The following is a 15,205-nucleotide window of genomic DNA, read 5'->3' as shown; positions in this document are numbered from 1 at the left end:
GGTCATTGCCATGCCATGTAAATGGGGGGGATACCATTGGGCATAGCCAGCCCCAGAGCTCAGTCTGGGCTTCCTCACAGCTCACACCGCTGCTGGGGGTCAAGATTTCCAGGCCAGGGCCAGGGCTGGTGCTCACTTACTCTTTGTGCAGCCGCGGCCTGCTCTGCGGCTTGCTGAGGATCTCCTCCGCTCTGCGCAGGCGGGCAGCCATCCTCCCTTCTTCCCCAGGCGAGGGCACTGGCGGATGTGGCCTGTGTTGCTCGGGCAGGGAGCTAAGATGCTGCCACACCTGCATTGGCACCAGAGGACATATTGGAGGCCACTATTAACAACCCTCAGTTGCTGTCAACCCTCAGCACTGGAGAAGCCATCAAGTGCAGGGCCTGCGCATCCTCCAGAACACTTGCCACTTGCTGAGCCTACACCACACCATGAGAACCACTGCACCAGGCAGGGAGACTGCACAACTCAGCTCCCCTGCTTACCTGGTCTGCCCTTGTCAGGTGTCTGCACACACGACGAGCAGCTCGATAGGTGGTTTGAAGAGGGGCCTCCTGCTCGCCAGCCTCTTCCGCCTTGGCAGACCTCTCTGCAGTTGTTTTCAGCAGGCTAAAACACACAAGCCGAGTGAGATGTGAGTTCCGGAGGAGACTCTTCTCCATGTGCTGCTCCCTGGCAGCTGGTTCACCCAGCCCAGGCCTCCTCAACAGAGGGATCTCAGTGGGAGCATTGGCACAGTTGAGTCCCTGTGATGACATGAACAGTGCAGGGAGAAGCCCTGGAGCTGTAGCACTCACGTGAGGCCCAAAGGAAGGCTCCGGGTGCCCAGGTGTGAACCTGCTCTGGATGGCACCACAAGAAACCCAGGGCCACCTTTACAACTGTCCAAGCCTGCAGAGTCCATTGGCCACCTCCTGCCACAGGTACTAAAGGCCATGAGGTGATGCGAGAGCATCCGTTTTTTGGGAGAAACTGGACTAATAGTAGGGGACACAGTGTTGGAGAGGAGGAAGGGTATGAGGCAGGAAAGCAGTCCCAGCTTTTAGCTCTCTCTGCCCCTCCTCCTGTACTGGACAGCAGCTGCCCTTCCCTCCACCATCAAGATTAGGAGGAAAGGACAGGCTTCTGCTTAATTAAGTGCAACCTAAAAAAATAGGGGAAAAAAGCCTTCCACTTGATGAGGAAGATCTCCTGGCTTTCACATGACTCTGGAAACTGGTCTCATGTACACTGCTGCCAGAGTTCCGGAGGGGAGCAGAAGAATGCCCTCCACTTCTGGAATCCCTCTGGCATACACCTCAGTCTTTGGGACAAAGGCTGACAACCTTTGGGAGCTCACACCAACAGCGTGTAGGATGGAAACAACATCCTCACAGAATCCCAAGAGCACAAGGTCACCCTGTCATTTTCTCCTAGAGCCTCACCTGGAAGGGGTCTTGCTTCCCCAAGCTTTCCCTTCTTTGTCTGCCTTCGAGCAGGCCCCAGGTAGCATGGGCAAAGGAACCCTTTGCCGAGAGAGCAGGCGCCCAGCAGGAGCATTCCCTGCAAGTAAGAAGGCAGAAGACCCTTCAGCAAGCATCCTTGGGAGCATATGAACAAGGAGGACATGTTGCTGTGTTCCAGTGCTGGCTCAAGGGTTCCCGTGGCCTTAGAGCGCTGCTCCAAGGAAGTCTTAGGGCCTTGCTCACACGCGATCCTGTCCAGCTGGTTCCCAGTAAAAGGTAGAACCTGCTGCTGCTGGCCGCTCGAGGCAGCCTTTGGACCCCATGCAGCCTCCTGGGGCATCCCCTTAAATTCATACTGCCCCTGCACAGCACACACACAGCACACACACTCCTGTGACAAAGCAGCAGCTTGCAAGCTAGAGCTGGGCACAGACATCCCAGGCAAAGTTCTCCTCAGCAGGGGCAGTTGCACTTGGTGCTGCTGGACTGCCCTGAGGCAGCTTCCAGGAACAGTGCCTTGAGATCTCCTCTCATGCCCGTGCAGAGGCACAAGTGATGCAGGCTATGACTGCATTTTAAGCTTGGCTCCAGTCAGCTACTGCAGAGGCCCAAAGGAAGAGCAAAACCCCTGCCTCACCGCTGAGCTGTGGCATTACCTTTTCCCTCAGTTTGCTTTCCTCTGTCCTTCACCTCCTGGACTTTGGGGGCCTTCCGAGAGCCTCTGGAGGAAGAGGACCATAGATACATAGAATCAGTATGCTTGCAAGAGACCTCCAAGGTTATCCAGTCCAAGCTTTAAGATCATCAAGACCTGCCAAGAGGCTGGCCTCTCAGTCCAGGAAACAAAAAAGGCACCAGAGAGAAGCTGACACAAGAGCCTGGCAGAAGCCGGCCACGTGCTTGCGGCCAGCGTGCAGACATGAAGTCACGCAAAGACGTGTTGGCCACCCTTCAGATTTCATTCTGAGAGTGAACAGAAGAAAGCGCTCCTCCCAAGAACTCCAGGCACCTCAGCCTTTTCTCCAAGAGGCTCACCTGCCCAATGACTTGCTGCGCTTGCTTTTCCGCCCCTTCTTCTTTTTCTGGCCAGCGGGTGGTGAAGGCTTTTCTGGAGCAGGGACATCCGCACTGTCTGGAAGCGAGAAGGGAAGAGTCTTCAGCAAGTGTCTTTGTGAGCATTTGATCAAGAGGGAGAGTCACTTGAGACGTGCAGCGAGGGGTACATTGAAGCAACAAGAGGCCATCTACTCTCCCAGGCACCACGTGGTGACCAGGGCACCAACCACCTCCTGCTGAGGACAAAGGGATCTCCCGCACGAACACCTGCTCCCATGTGCACCCCCGCTCTCTCTCACAAGTCAGCTGTGACATTACCTTTTCTGTCCCTCTCTTCTTCTTCAGGGACTTCCAGGGATCTCTTGGAGGGAGAGTCCATATCTGGATAATCCGAGGGGAGCTTCAAGTCCAGTCTGGAAAGGAAAGGAAGATGGGCTGGAGAAAAGGCACCACTTGCCCTTTGCCACTTGCAGTCCCAGTCTGCGCACAGAGATATTTGGGGAGGCCTGTCAAGGCCATAGCTTTCCAAAGCACAGTACGCAACTCCCTGGAGAACCCTGTGAGGAACCAGAGAGACACGGTGCACACGTGCACAGCCTGCGAGCACACAAGAAGCCCCAGCAGTGGCTGCCAATGGGTCCCCATCCTAATGGGGAGGAAGTGCCCTCCTGGCCTCCATGGAGGCCTCCTGCTGGCCTCCTCCTCTCCTCCCCCAGAGACCATCTCGCAAGAGGCAGTAGGAGCCAAGAAGCAAACGTACTGTGGCAACACGAAGACACTGTCGGTACCCAGGCGAAAAGCTGCACCTCCGCTTGCTGGCACCACCAGGTGTCTTGTCTCTGGGCTCTGAAACAGACACAGAGGAAGGTGAGCCCTCAGCGGAACATGCAGAAGCTGCAAAGCTCAGACTTGAGAACCAGGAGCAACATTGCCAGGTGTTTTGCAAGGGCAGGGCAGCCCATGAGGCAACCCCTTCCTTGTTACTGCAGAAGTCGGGCTCGGGAGAGGAAAGGCATCAGCCAGCCAGGGTTTCTGCACGCTGCGCTCAGGCATGGCCCCACGGGAGAGTTGGGGCAGGAGACTGGGCTGGCAGGAGGAGGCTGGCCGGGACAAGGTGACCATGCCAAGCAGTGCGTGGATGCAGGCAAGGGACTGAAAAGCCCCATTCCTGCTGCCACACCTGCAGGGACTCTGCAAAGGGCTGCTCGGGGCAAACATTTGGGTAATGGCACCTCCACCTCCCTGCATCATAGACTCTTTCCCCAGAAACAAGACCAGCTGCTGGTCTAGCAGAGCCTTTTCCTAACCCAGGGCAGCTCTGCCTATGCTCCCCTACGTCTCCTGTACCACTGTGTAGGAGAGAAGGATGCCAGAGACAGCTGGCCTGGCTGGAGAGCAGGACTGTCCCACTGGCCAGGAAGGTCCTGGCAGGTCCACGGAGATCACCCCAGTCATCTTTTGACAGGGGGCAAGAAACCATGGTGTAGCACCGGGAAGTGAGCGACTTACTGCACAAAGAGCTTGCAGCAGCTTTCCGGTGCGGTCCACACTGAGCAGGAAGTCATCATAAAATCTCATTATCACCTCCATGTTTCGGATGGACAGAATGCCAATCGTGTTAAAGACAAAGTCCACGGGCTTTCCTTTGCAAATGGCCTGGAAGAAGGCTACTGCCGTCTCCTGCAAGCACCCTTGCACCACTGCAAAAGGCATGCGGATGCACGCGGCTAGATCGTCATTTCTCAGCGATACGATCCTCACGTCACCTAGGGAGCAGCAAAAGAGCAACAAAGTCAGCTCTGCAGCGTGGCAGAGGGCTCCCCTAACATGGTCAGGGCACCTTCTCTCAAAAGAGCCTGCTGTGGACCAGCAGTGTCGAGTGATCTGCTAAAGTGCTCTTAGGAGCGCCTTATGGAGTCCATTCTTGGAAGGCTCAGAGCACTCAGCAAATGGAGGCGCTCACAGGGCATCTGTTATTTTACCAGCAAAGGAACAAAAAGAGGAAACAAAGCATCTGAAAGGATCTTTTTACAAAGAGGGCAGGATGAGAGGGGCCAACAGGTGCAGGTCTTGGGGAAGTGCATGCCCCTCAAGCTCGGCGCAAGGGCAGGCAAAGGTTTTAGTCTGTCTTCTTACCCGGAATATCTTCCTGAGCACCGCTGAGATAACATTCCTTGGCCAAAACGTCAGAGAACCGAAACATGGGTCGGTGTACAGTGAAAACCTCACCGTTCACAGTGCATTGGGAGCCTTCGAGGACATAGAATGTCCCCACCCCTAGGATCCGGACACCCTGGGAAGGGCAGAAGAAGAAAAGGAACAAGCATCATCACCCCGGAGAAGAGGAAACTGACCCATGACGTGCCAGAACATGTCATGGGGTGCCGTGCCCAGCCCTCGCATGCAAAGGCCAAGGGTCCACACCTTAGTCCTCCCATGCCGGGCCTGGAGGTTAGAGAGGACCCAGAAAGGGCAGAACACACTTTTCTCCCTTATGGAGACTTCCCTGGTTAGCTCCCGTACCAGAGACGTTGCTCTGTGGAACACTTGTCAAGGGCAGTGCCCTGCGAGGGGACAGTTGCTCTTCTCAGGGCAGGGAATCAAGGACGGCCACTCCACAGCCACAGATGTGTGGACAAGGCAAAGCTTGAGGGATTCCTCAGGGGACAAAGAGGACACAAGACCCACCTTGTTGGGTACCAAGTACTCTTGAATGAAGTCGCATACGCTACTCCAAATGGTGACAATCTCTGGAAAGCAAGGCAAAGAGGTGTCACACTCCAGGTGGGCAGGCTCACAAGCGGTCCGCACCCTGCTCACCAAGGAGGTGAGATGAACCATTCCATTACCCCGGTTCACCACAGGCCAAGTGCTCCATGGCACGGGAGCCGCAGGGCTGGGCTGTGCAGACACCACAAGGACCGCTTGGGCCCTCTCTAAGCAGGGCTCCTATCCCCCCTGGTTGAGGTGTGGCTGGCCAAGGCTGAGCCAGCCCATGGGGAAATGGGCAATAGCTCTGCAGAGCAGCAAGAGGATGGGGCACAGCCCACAGGAGTGGGACAGGCCGAGGGAAGCCGCAGGTGTCTCCCCTGCAGGAGTCCCAGCTGCCCAATGTGCCACGGGCCAGCAAGGGAGGAGCAGACAGCACCCACCTTCCCCTGTCCAAACCCCATCCCCGGATCCCAGCATTTCCCTGACTCTCTCCCAGCTGACATGGTCTCAAGTTTTCTGGAATTGCCATTACCATGACCAAGCCTTACCATGTCGGGTGAGATTGCGGAGCGTTGGAAACATGCTTGGCCACAGGAAGTCCATGCTGGTGGCCCCTCACGCTCAGTGAGGCCCTGGAGCAGGAGTGTGAGCAGCCAAGTGGTGCTCTCAGTGGCCGCCTCCTCCTCCTCGCACTCCCCTAGGCAGGCGGTAGCGCTGTCGCGCAGCCTCCCTTCGTCCTCTCCTCTGCACTGCAAAGCAGCTCCTCTGGAGAAGAGCAGTGGCAAGAGCAGTCCCAGTAGCTGGGCTAGCCCTGGCCTCACAGGGAAGTGCGCGGAGGGGCCGAGGCAGCCGCATTTATAGGGTGGCAGCTGTAGCTGTGATGCAGCATGTGCCACTGTGACCCCAGCCCGTGTCACCAAGGGGCTGCCAGGCATCCCGCCACCCCTGCCACCCACCCTGCCAGGCTCTGCCATCCTCAGCCAAGGCCACGTGCAGGGGCTGTTTGGGGCTCCTGCTACCACGTCACGCTATGCTGTGGTGAGCGCCACGGCCCTGAGGTACCCTGACTGGGGCAGGTCACTTCACTGACCTGGGCGGGCCATTAAAACAGGAAGCATTCCTTATCCAAGGACACCCTGGAACTGCTAGGCCATCACGATACGTTGCTGGCACTTAGCCAGCTACAAATTCCACATCCCTCTGTACTGGGGAGCCCAGACCTGCACACGATATTCCAGGTGCCGCCTCATCAGAGCTCTGGAGAGGGCCAGGAATAAGATCACTTCCCTCAGCCTGCTGCCAAAACTCCTCCTCCTGGAGGCCACAATCCCATTGGCCTTCTTGGTCACAAGGGCACATTGCTGCCTCATGGTTAACTTGTTGCCTACCAGAAATCCCAAATCCCTTTGCACAAGGCTGCTTTCCAGCAGGCCGACCCCTAAACCGTCCTGCTACCCCGAGGTCATTCCTCCTCCAGCTGCGCTTGCCCTTGTTGAACATCATGAGGTTCCTATGTGCCCAGCTCTCCAACCTGTCCAGGTCCCTCAGAAGGGCAGCAAAAGCATCCTCCAAAGTGTCGGCCACTCCGCCCAGTTTGGTATCATCCGCAGACTTGCTGAGGGTGCCCCTCTGTCCCCTCATCCAAGTCATTGATGAATACTTTGAACAGCATTGGGCCCAGTACTGAACCTTGGGGGACACCACTGGCCACAGGCCTCCAACTACACTCAGCCCCATTTATCACAACCCTCAGAGCTCTGCCATCCAGCCAGTCCTCCATCCACCTCACAGTCTACCCACCTACCCCACACTTCTGAGCTTCCCCTCACCCCTTGTCCCTCCCAGGCCTAGCAGTAAGGCTGAGAGCCAGCCACCCAGGCTCCCTCCTGCCTCCAGCAACAGAGCGTGGCCCAGGAGCAGACTGCAGGACCCTTGCAAGGGGAAGACCACAGGCACCAATCAGGAAAAGCAGGAGAAGACAAGGCAGTTCATCAGGGGCAGATGCTAACCCCTTCAAGGACCAGGCAGGCAGTACATGGCCTCTGAGTCCTACACACAAACACACACACCAGGCTTCCCCTGGGGAGTTAAGGAGTGGTAGCTTTAAGGGCCACTAGGCAGCTGTACCTCAGCATTTAGTGCCACCCGCTACGAGGTCCCATACTGAAGGCAGGGAGGCACCTCAGCAAAGGAGCCTTGACACTAGCTCACTACAAAGGACAAGGAGGCCAAAAGGACTCTCTGTTCCAGTGCTTCCTCTCCCTTAAAACCGCAAGCTTTTTTCCAACCACTGGAACACAGATTGGACTTCCCAAGGAGGGAGTTTCTGGCCCCCAAAGCCCTCACCAAGGATGAGACAACCTTAAAAAGTTGAGGTGGACATAAAACAAACAAACAAACAAACAAACAAACAAAAACACAACCAACACACGCACATTAACATTTTCCCCCTCAGCTGGAAGAAGCTATATTTTAATCCAGGGCCCTTTGGGTCACTTGAAGACCCGTGCCACAGTACTGCTCACCTGCACGGTCATGGCACACAGCAAGGGCCACGGCAGCCAGGCAAGAGCAGCCCATGCAGAAGAGCCAGGCAGCAGCAGGGATCACACAGGCCTGCCAGGCTCTTCCTCAGCCCCCTTTTGCTACAGCTGCAAAGCAAACTCCCCAAGTGTGAGCCTTCCTCATGATGCTCAAGCCCAGGCATGTTTCACTCCCCTGCATAGCAGGGCGAGGAGAGACCGGAGACAGCGCAGAACCTCACAAAGGGGCTCAGTAGCCTCAGTGCTCCCGGAAGAGACACCTACTCCAGTCCCTGCTTTATAAAATCTGCTCTGCTCCACTCCTCTGTGGCAGGGACAGCCAATGGAGGCAGAGGGCTGTGTGAGCTGCCATCCTGGGTAGCTCTGCAGGGCACAGGCAGCATTTCCCCTCTGAAGGCCAGGGCTGCACACAGCTCTCCAGTGAGGGGCCCAAGGGGCCTCTTGTCAGGAGAAGCAAGGAAGGAGGGGATCCAGCAGTTCTAAAGCAAGCCAGGAAGGAGGGTGGTAGATCTGAGCAAAGGCACAGAGTGAGAGCACCAGAAACAAATCATGGGGATGCCTGAGTTGAAGGGGCTTTAAGTAGGAGAGCCTGCTCAGCAGCTGGGAGGTTTGATCGTCCTCAGCTGTGTGGCTGGGCCTTATGGTTAGTGTGGGCCCAGGGCTCAGGGGTTTCCTAAGCACAGGAGGTTGGCTGCATCCCCTCTAGGGACCTGGTGGTGAGGATGGCTGCAGTTCTGGGGAGAGCAGGGAACTTGGAGAGAAGATGGCCCCTGCAATGGGTCCTTGCTGAGGTGCCTGAGCAGAGGTTCTGTGCAGCTCTGGCTACTGGGCTGGGCTGCAAGCGCCCGGATGTGCAGGCCGCTGGCTGGCTGCCCCTGCTGGAAGCCGGTCCTGCGCCCTGCCTCTTCACCCAGCAGCCAGCAGCTTGACTGCCCGTGGCCTTCACCGTGATCGTTGGTAACTTCTGCAGGGAGCGGGTAAAGAAAGCGCCACATTTGCAGAAATGTCCTAGAATCAATGTGAATATAGCGCTAGCATTCCTTTGGCCTGCCCTTTGTAGCTGCACTCCCCATGAAAGGGCCAGGATGATGACATTTGTGAGGTGGCATCTGTGGCTGTGATGTGGCATGTGCCACTGTGACCCAAGCAGCTGTGCAAGGCAGCTGTGGCCAGCAGGGTGTCCAGGACCGACATGGTCTCATCCTTCCCAGGGTGGTCCCTCGGCCCTGGAAAAGGCTGGGATTTGATCCCCGGGGCACAGCAGTGAGAGCGCGGCTCTGGCTCGGCCTTTCCCTGCCTCTCGGGGTAGGGCCGCACAACACGGGGACTGCCTGTCCCTCAGCTCCCGGGGCTGGGATGGCCTCGCAGGCAGCACTGCTGGGGTCTCTGTGGCGCAATGGGGGAGCGCGCTCGGCTGTTAACCGGGAGGCTGGTGGTTCGAGCCCACCCAGGGACGACCTGCTTTTCGTGGACCCTTCTCTTTCTGCCACAAAAGGGCTGCTGCTCTTGGGGCTCTTTGCAGTGAGCCTGCCTCTGCGTGCTAAAGGACCTGAAACTGGACCCCTCCCGTACAGTCCCACTCTGCTACCCGAACATTTCCCTAGTCAGTTAATCCCAAGGTGATTTTCTTGTTCACGTCAATGCCTACAGTTTGTGCACGTGTGGACTAGACTTGCCCACAAGAGACATGATACTCTGCTGCCGAGGACTTGTGGGGGCCACCAGATGCTGAGGATGCTGAGAGCAGGCTGTGGAGGAGGGGGAGGAAGAGTCTCCCAGAGAAGGAAGCACTTCTCTTGGTCATCTTTGTGCCTTGCGATAAGATTTTGAGCCTCCCTTAGGTAAGAGGCATCCTCCAAGAGACAGGACTCCTGTTGTGCTCCTTCTCCTGGCATGCGGTGCTGTCCTGGCAGTTGAGGGTGGTTCCAAGGGAACATGATGGAACTGGTATTTCTGCAAGGTCAGGAAGGAAATGGCACCCAAGGAGGAAAGGCAAGCACATGGGCAGCTGTGATCGTATAGTGGTTAGTACTCTGCGTTGTGGCCGCAGCAACCTCGGTTCGAATCCGAGTCACGGCAAAGGTTTTGCACAAGCCACTGGGAGGAGAGGAGAGTTTCAAAAGACAAGGGAGGCATGTGCAGAGATGGGCCAGTGCCGTCTGTTTCCAAAATGCTGTGGCCTGGGAAGGAGGTACGAGCTGTGCTGCGCTGTCTGCTCCTACCATTCAAGGGGCTCGTGCCTCAAATGACTTCCTGGTGTCTCATGATTGTGCAGGGCGTCTCCTGGGGGTCTGCTGTGGGAGCTGTGCCGGGCTCTGGGAAAGCATTCAAGACAGAGCTTGGATACTGATGAGTCTGCCTGCAAAGCAGCCAGCTTTTCAGAGCCCCTTTCTCTTGTCCCTGCTCCCCATGTTGCAAGAAGAGGACTCTCAGCTCCACCTCAAAGCACCCTGCGAGCCCAGCCAAACAGCAACTGCCATCCCACTCCCTAGGGACCCAGGAGCACCAGCTCTTTGCAGGGAGAAAGAGGATGTCCTTTGCTTCACCGGGAGCACGTGACTTCCCTGAGGCCCCACGCTTGACCTCTTTATTGCTCTTCTGGCCTAGCTGTAGGCTCATAGTGGGAAGGACACGCTCCATGGCAGGGGGAAGCTGCCTTTCCAACTTGCCTGCAGAGTGAGAGGAGCTGTGAGGCAGCAGGTTTTGCCAGCAGCTGCCCCACTGTGCACAGCTGTGGTGAGCGCCTTGTGCGGGGCTGCCTGGAGGAGGCAAGGCTGTCTAGGAAGTATCTGCCCCAGGAAGGCTGGGGCAGGTGGTGCTCGGGCAGCATCTGCCTGATGGAAAAACGTGGAAAAGCCACAAGAAAATGGGAAAATGAGAGCTTCTGAGCTCACAGTGAGCTATAGACCTTCTGGGGGAATCAGTGTGTCTGCTGCAGAGAGGGGAGAAGAGTCCAGCTATGTCTTTGGGGTCCTGAACTGAGTGCTATGGGAGCAGAGCCCAGCTCAAGACTGCCACAGTCTTGAGTGCTGCTGCTTCCACTCTATGGCATGTGGCTTGACAGTTCCCAGCAGGGCTGTATGGCAACAGATCTTACTACTAGAAAGCTGCCCTGCCCAAGGGTAGGAAAATCCCTGTTTGTCCCAAAGCCCCTGCTGCAGCTGAGGCTTGAACTCACCCACTCTGCACCCCTTCCCTGCTTCCTCACTGCTCTCTATGTAGTGTGCCCAGGTCCACTGCACCACTGGAGCACTCCTGGACAGGTGGCATGGAGCCCACAAGCAAACCTCTTGGCCTGTGACCACCAGGGCTCATCAGCAGGAGCCTGGCCCCTCAAGCGCTTTCCTCTCGCCTTGTGCAAAAAAGAGCAGCCAGCGTGTCTCACCCTTATGCGAGTGCCCCCTATGGAGGGGAATGACCAAGGGACACGTGCATGTGTATGTGTGAGTGGCACTGGCCTGACAGCAGGTCAGGAGGTGCTGTGCATGCACACCCACTCTGTGGCACACATGTTCCTGTGCTGTGGTCTGTGCCTGGCCCTTTTCCTCTCCTGGCTCTAGGAATATCTGCAGTGGAGCACATGGGGCTTAACAGCTCCACCCTTCCTCTTTCCTGCAGCACCATCTTTCGTGAGGCACACGATGGTTACTCGGGCTATGAGCACACATCACTACTATTTAGCCATTTCAATCGATTTTAATAAACAGTTTAAGATGTTTGTGGCTTCAAGGGAGGCAGCTCAGCGTCATCGTTCCTGACTGCGCCATGGAGCTCACGTTTCTTCTGCGCAGCCAGCAAGTCCTGGTACCTCTCCCTTTGAGCCCACAGGGTCATCTGCTGCCCATGGCTAGGACATGAAAAAGGAACCGCTTGGCTGTAGGCATAGGGGGAAGGGCACAGAAAGGCTGCAGGCTGTGGCCCCAACTGACACAGAGTCACAGGGCAAGAGGGATGGGTGAGCAGGCTGGGTTAGAAAAGGCTGAGGTGTCTGGCAGAAAAAAGGGAGAGCCAAAAGCCTGCGGTGTCCTTTCATCTCTGGCAGCTCCACGGGTCTGGGGACAGGTGGAAACTCTACCCCAGGGTGCCCAAGAACTAGCCCTGCCCTGGAACGTGCCAGGCCACAGGCCGCAGCCTCCACAGGCTGTTGCGCTCCCACGAGGACTGCCATGCAAAGGCCCCTTCCAGTGGGTGCTGCTGGGTGTGGAGGGAAGCCTAGCAGAGGGGAAGGGGAAGCAATTTACCAGAGGAAGTGCTTCTCTTCAGAATTCAGCCACCGATTCAACTCTACCCTGCGTTTCCACTTGTCCCGATGCAGCTGGTAAGTTTCTAGGAGCTGCAGGGTGTGGGTGGCTTGTACAGAGAGCTGCCTGCAAGAGCAAGGAAAAGCCGCTGCGCACACGCTCCTAATGGTACCCAGAGCCCCGGACTTGCCATGCACCTTGGGGCTGCCTGGCATACAGGTCATTGCCATGCCATGTAAATGGGGGGGATACCATTGGGCATAGCCAGCCCCAGAGCTCAGTCTGGGCTTCCTCACAGCTCACACCGCTGCTGGGGGTCAAGATTTCCAGGCCAGGGCCAGGGCGGGTGCTCACTTACTCTTTGTGCAGCCGCGGCCTGCTCTGCGGCTTGCTGAGGATCTTCTCCGCTCTGCGCAGGCGGGCAGCCATCCTCCCTTCTTCCCCAGGCGAGGGCACTGGCGGATGTGGCCTGTGTTGCTCGGGCAGGGAGCTAAGATGCTGCCACACCTGCATTGGCACCAGAGGACATATTGGAGGCCACTATTAACCACCCTCAGTTGCTGTCAACCCTCAGCACTGGAGAAGCCATCAAGTGCAGGGCCTGCGCGTCCTCCAGAACACTTGCCACTTGCTGAGCCTACACCACATCATGAGAACCACTGCACCAGGCAGGGAGACTGCACAACCCAGCTCCCCTGCTTACCTGGTCTGCCCTTGTCAGGTGTCTGCACACACGACGAGCAGCTCGATAGGTGGTTTGAAGAGGGGCCTCCTGCTCGCCAGCCTCTTCCGCCTTGGCAGACCTCTCTGCAGTTGTTTTCAGCAGGCTAAAAGACACAAGCCGAGTGAGATGTGAATTCCGAAGGAGACTCTTCTCCATGTGCTGCTCCCTGGCAGCTGGGTGAAGGCCTCCTCAACAGAGGGATCTCAGTGGGAGCATTGGCACAGTTGAGTCCCTGTGATGACATGAACAGTGCAGGGAGAAGCCCTGGAGCTGTAGCACTCACGTGAGGCCCAAAGGAAGGCTCCGGGTGCCCAGGTGTGAACCTGCTCTGGATGGCACCACAAGAAACCCAGGGCCACCTTTACAACTGTCCAAGCCTGCAGAGTCCATTGGCCACCTCCTGCCACAGGTACTAAAGGCCATGAGGTGATGCGAGAGCATCCGTTTTTTGGGAGAAACTGGACTAATAGTAGGGGACACAGTGTTGGAGAGGAGGAAGGGTATGAGGCAGGAAAGCAGTCCCAGCTTTTAGCTCTCTCTGCCCCTCCTCCTGTACTGGACAGCAGCTGCCCTTCCCTCCACCATCAAGATTAGGAGGAAAGGACAGGCTTCTGCTTAATTGAGTGCAATCTAAAAAAATAGGGGAAAAAAGCCTTCCACTTGATGAGGAAGATCTCGTGGCACAACCAACACACGCACATTAACATTTTCCCCCTCAGCTGGAAGAAGCTATATTTTAATCCAGGGCCCTTTGGGTCACTTGAAGACCCGTGCCACAGTACTGCTCACCTGCACGGTCATGGCACACAGCAAGGGGCAGGGCAGCCAGGCAAGAGCAGCCCATGCAGAAGAGCCAGGCAGCAGCAGGGATCACACAGGCCTGCCAGGCTCTTCCTCAGCCCCCTTTTGCTGTGCCTAATCCTTCCTGGTACCTGGAGTCATGCCTCCCCCGCTGCACTTGCCTTTGTTGAACCCCATGAGGTTCCTCACTGCCCAACTCTCCAACCTGTCTAGGTCCCTCAGAAGGGCAGCACAGGCCTCTACAGTGTCAGCCACTCTGCCCAGTTTGGTGTCATCTGCAGACTTGCTGAGGGTGCCCCTCTGTCCCCTCATCCAAGTCATTGATAAATACTTTGAACAGCACCGGCCCAGTACTGACCCTTGGGGGACACCACTGGCTACAGGCCTCCAACTACACTCAGCCCCATTTATCACAACCCTCAGAGCTCTGCCATCCAGCCAGTCCTCCATCCACCTCACAGTCTACCCACCTACCCCACACTTCCTGTGCTTCCCCTCACCCCTTGTCCCTCCCAGGCCTAACAGGAAGCTGAGAGCCAACCACCCAGGCTCCCTCCTGCCCCCGGCAACAAAGTGTTGCCCAGGAGCAGACTGAAGGACCCTTGCGAGGAGCAGGCCGCAGGCACCAATCAGGAAAAGCAGGAGAAGACAAGGCAGTTCATCAAGGACAAATGCTAACCCCTTCAAGGACCAGGCAGGCAGGACATGCCCTTTGAGTCCTACACACAAACACACACACAACAGCCTTCCCCTGGGGAGTTAAGGAGTGGTAGCTTGAAGGGCCACTAGGCAGCTGCACCTCAGCATTTAGTGCCACACGTTACAAGGTCCCATACTGATGGCAGGGAGGCACCTCAGCAAAGGAGCCTTGACACTAGCTCACTACAAAGGACAAGGAGGCCAAAAGGACTCTGTTCCAGTGCTTCCTCTCCCTTTAAAACCTTAAGCTTTTTTCAAAGCACCAGAACACAGATTGGACTTCCCAAGGAGGGAGCTTCCGCCTCCCAAAGCCCTCACCAAGGATAAGAAGACCTTAAATAGTTGGTATGGACATAAGAAACAAACACATTAACATTTTCCCCCTCAGCTGGAAGAAGCTGTAGTTTAATCCAGGACCCTTTTCTTTGGGACATTTGAAGACCTGTGCCACAGAACTGCTCACCTGCACGGTGATGGCACAGAGCAAGGGGCAGGGGAGCCAGGCAGCAGCACGGATCACACAGGTCTCCCCGGCTCTTCCTCAGCCCCCTTTTGCTACAGCTGCAAAGCAAACTCCCCAAGTATGAGCCTTCCTCATGATGTTCAAATCCAGGCATGTTTCACTCCCCTGCATAGCAGAGCGAGGAGCGACCGGAGACAGCGCAGAACCTCACAAAGGGGCTCAGTAGCCTCAGTGCTCCTGGAAGAGGCACCTACTCCAGCCCCTGCTCTGCAAAATCTGCTCTGCTCCGCTCCACTGCACCAGTGCTGGGACAGCCAATGGAGGCAGAGGGCTGTGGGGGCTGCCATCCTGGGCAGCTGTGCAGGGCACAGGCAGCATTTCCCCTCCGAAGGCCGGGGCCGCACACGGCTCTCCAGTGAGGGGCCCAAGGGGCCTTTTGTCAGGAGAACCAGGGAGGGACTGATCTCCAGCAGCTCTAAAGCAAGCCAGGAAGGAGGGTGGTAGATCTGAGCAAAGGGGCA

The 15,205-nt window shown here is 56.8% G+C and overlaps 2 non-coding genes across 2 annotated transcripts; both read left to right on the top strand.

Annotated features, from left to right (window-relative positions):
- Positions 1-9,138: 9,138 nt before the first annotated feature.
- Positions 9,139-9,212, top strand: TRNAN-GUU (transfer RNA asparagine (anticodon GUU)). The gene has a single exon. It is a non-coding gene; the product is annotated as a tRNA-Asn (tRNA).
- A 551-nt stretch (positions 9,213-9,763) lies between these two features.
- Positions 9,764-9,835, top strand: TRNAH-GUG (transfer RNA histidin (anticodon GUG)). Its single transcript has one exon. It is a non-coding gene; the product is annotated as a tRNA-His (tRNA).
- The last annotated feature ends 5,370 nt before the right edge of the window (positions 9,836-15,205 follow it).

This window comes from Tinamus guttatus, unplaced genomic scaffold (genome assembly GCF_059628265.1).
Source record: "Tinamus guttatus ecotype Peru unplaced genomic scaffold, ASM5962826v1 Tinamus_guttatus_pri_ptg000576l, whole genome shotgun sequence".
Taxonomy (NCBI): Eukaryota; Metazoa; Chordata; class Aves; order Tinamiformes; family Tinamidae; genus Tinamus; species Tinamus guttatus.
Note: the sequence above shows the minus strand (reverse complement) of the source record. Positions and strands in the feature narration are given on the sequence as shown.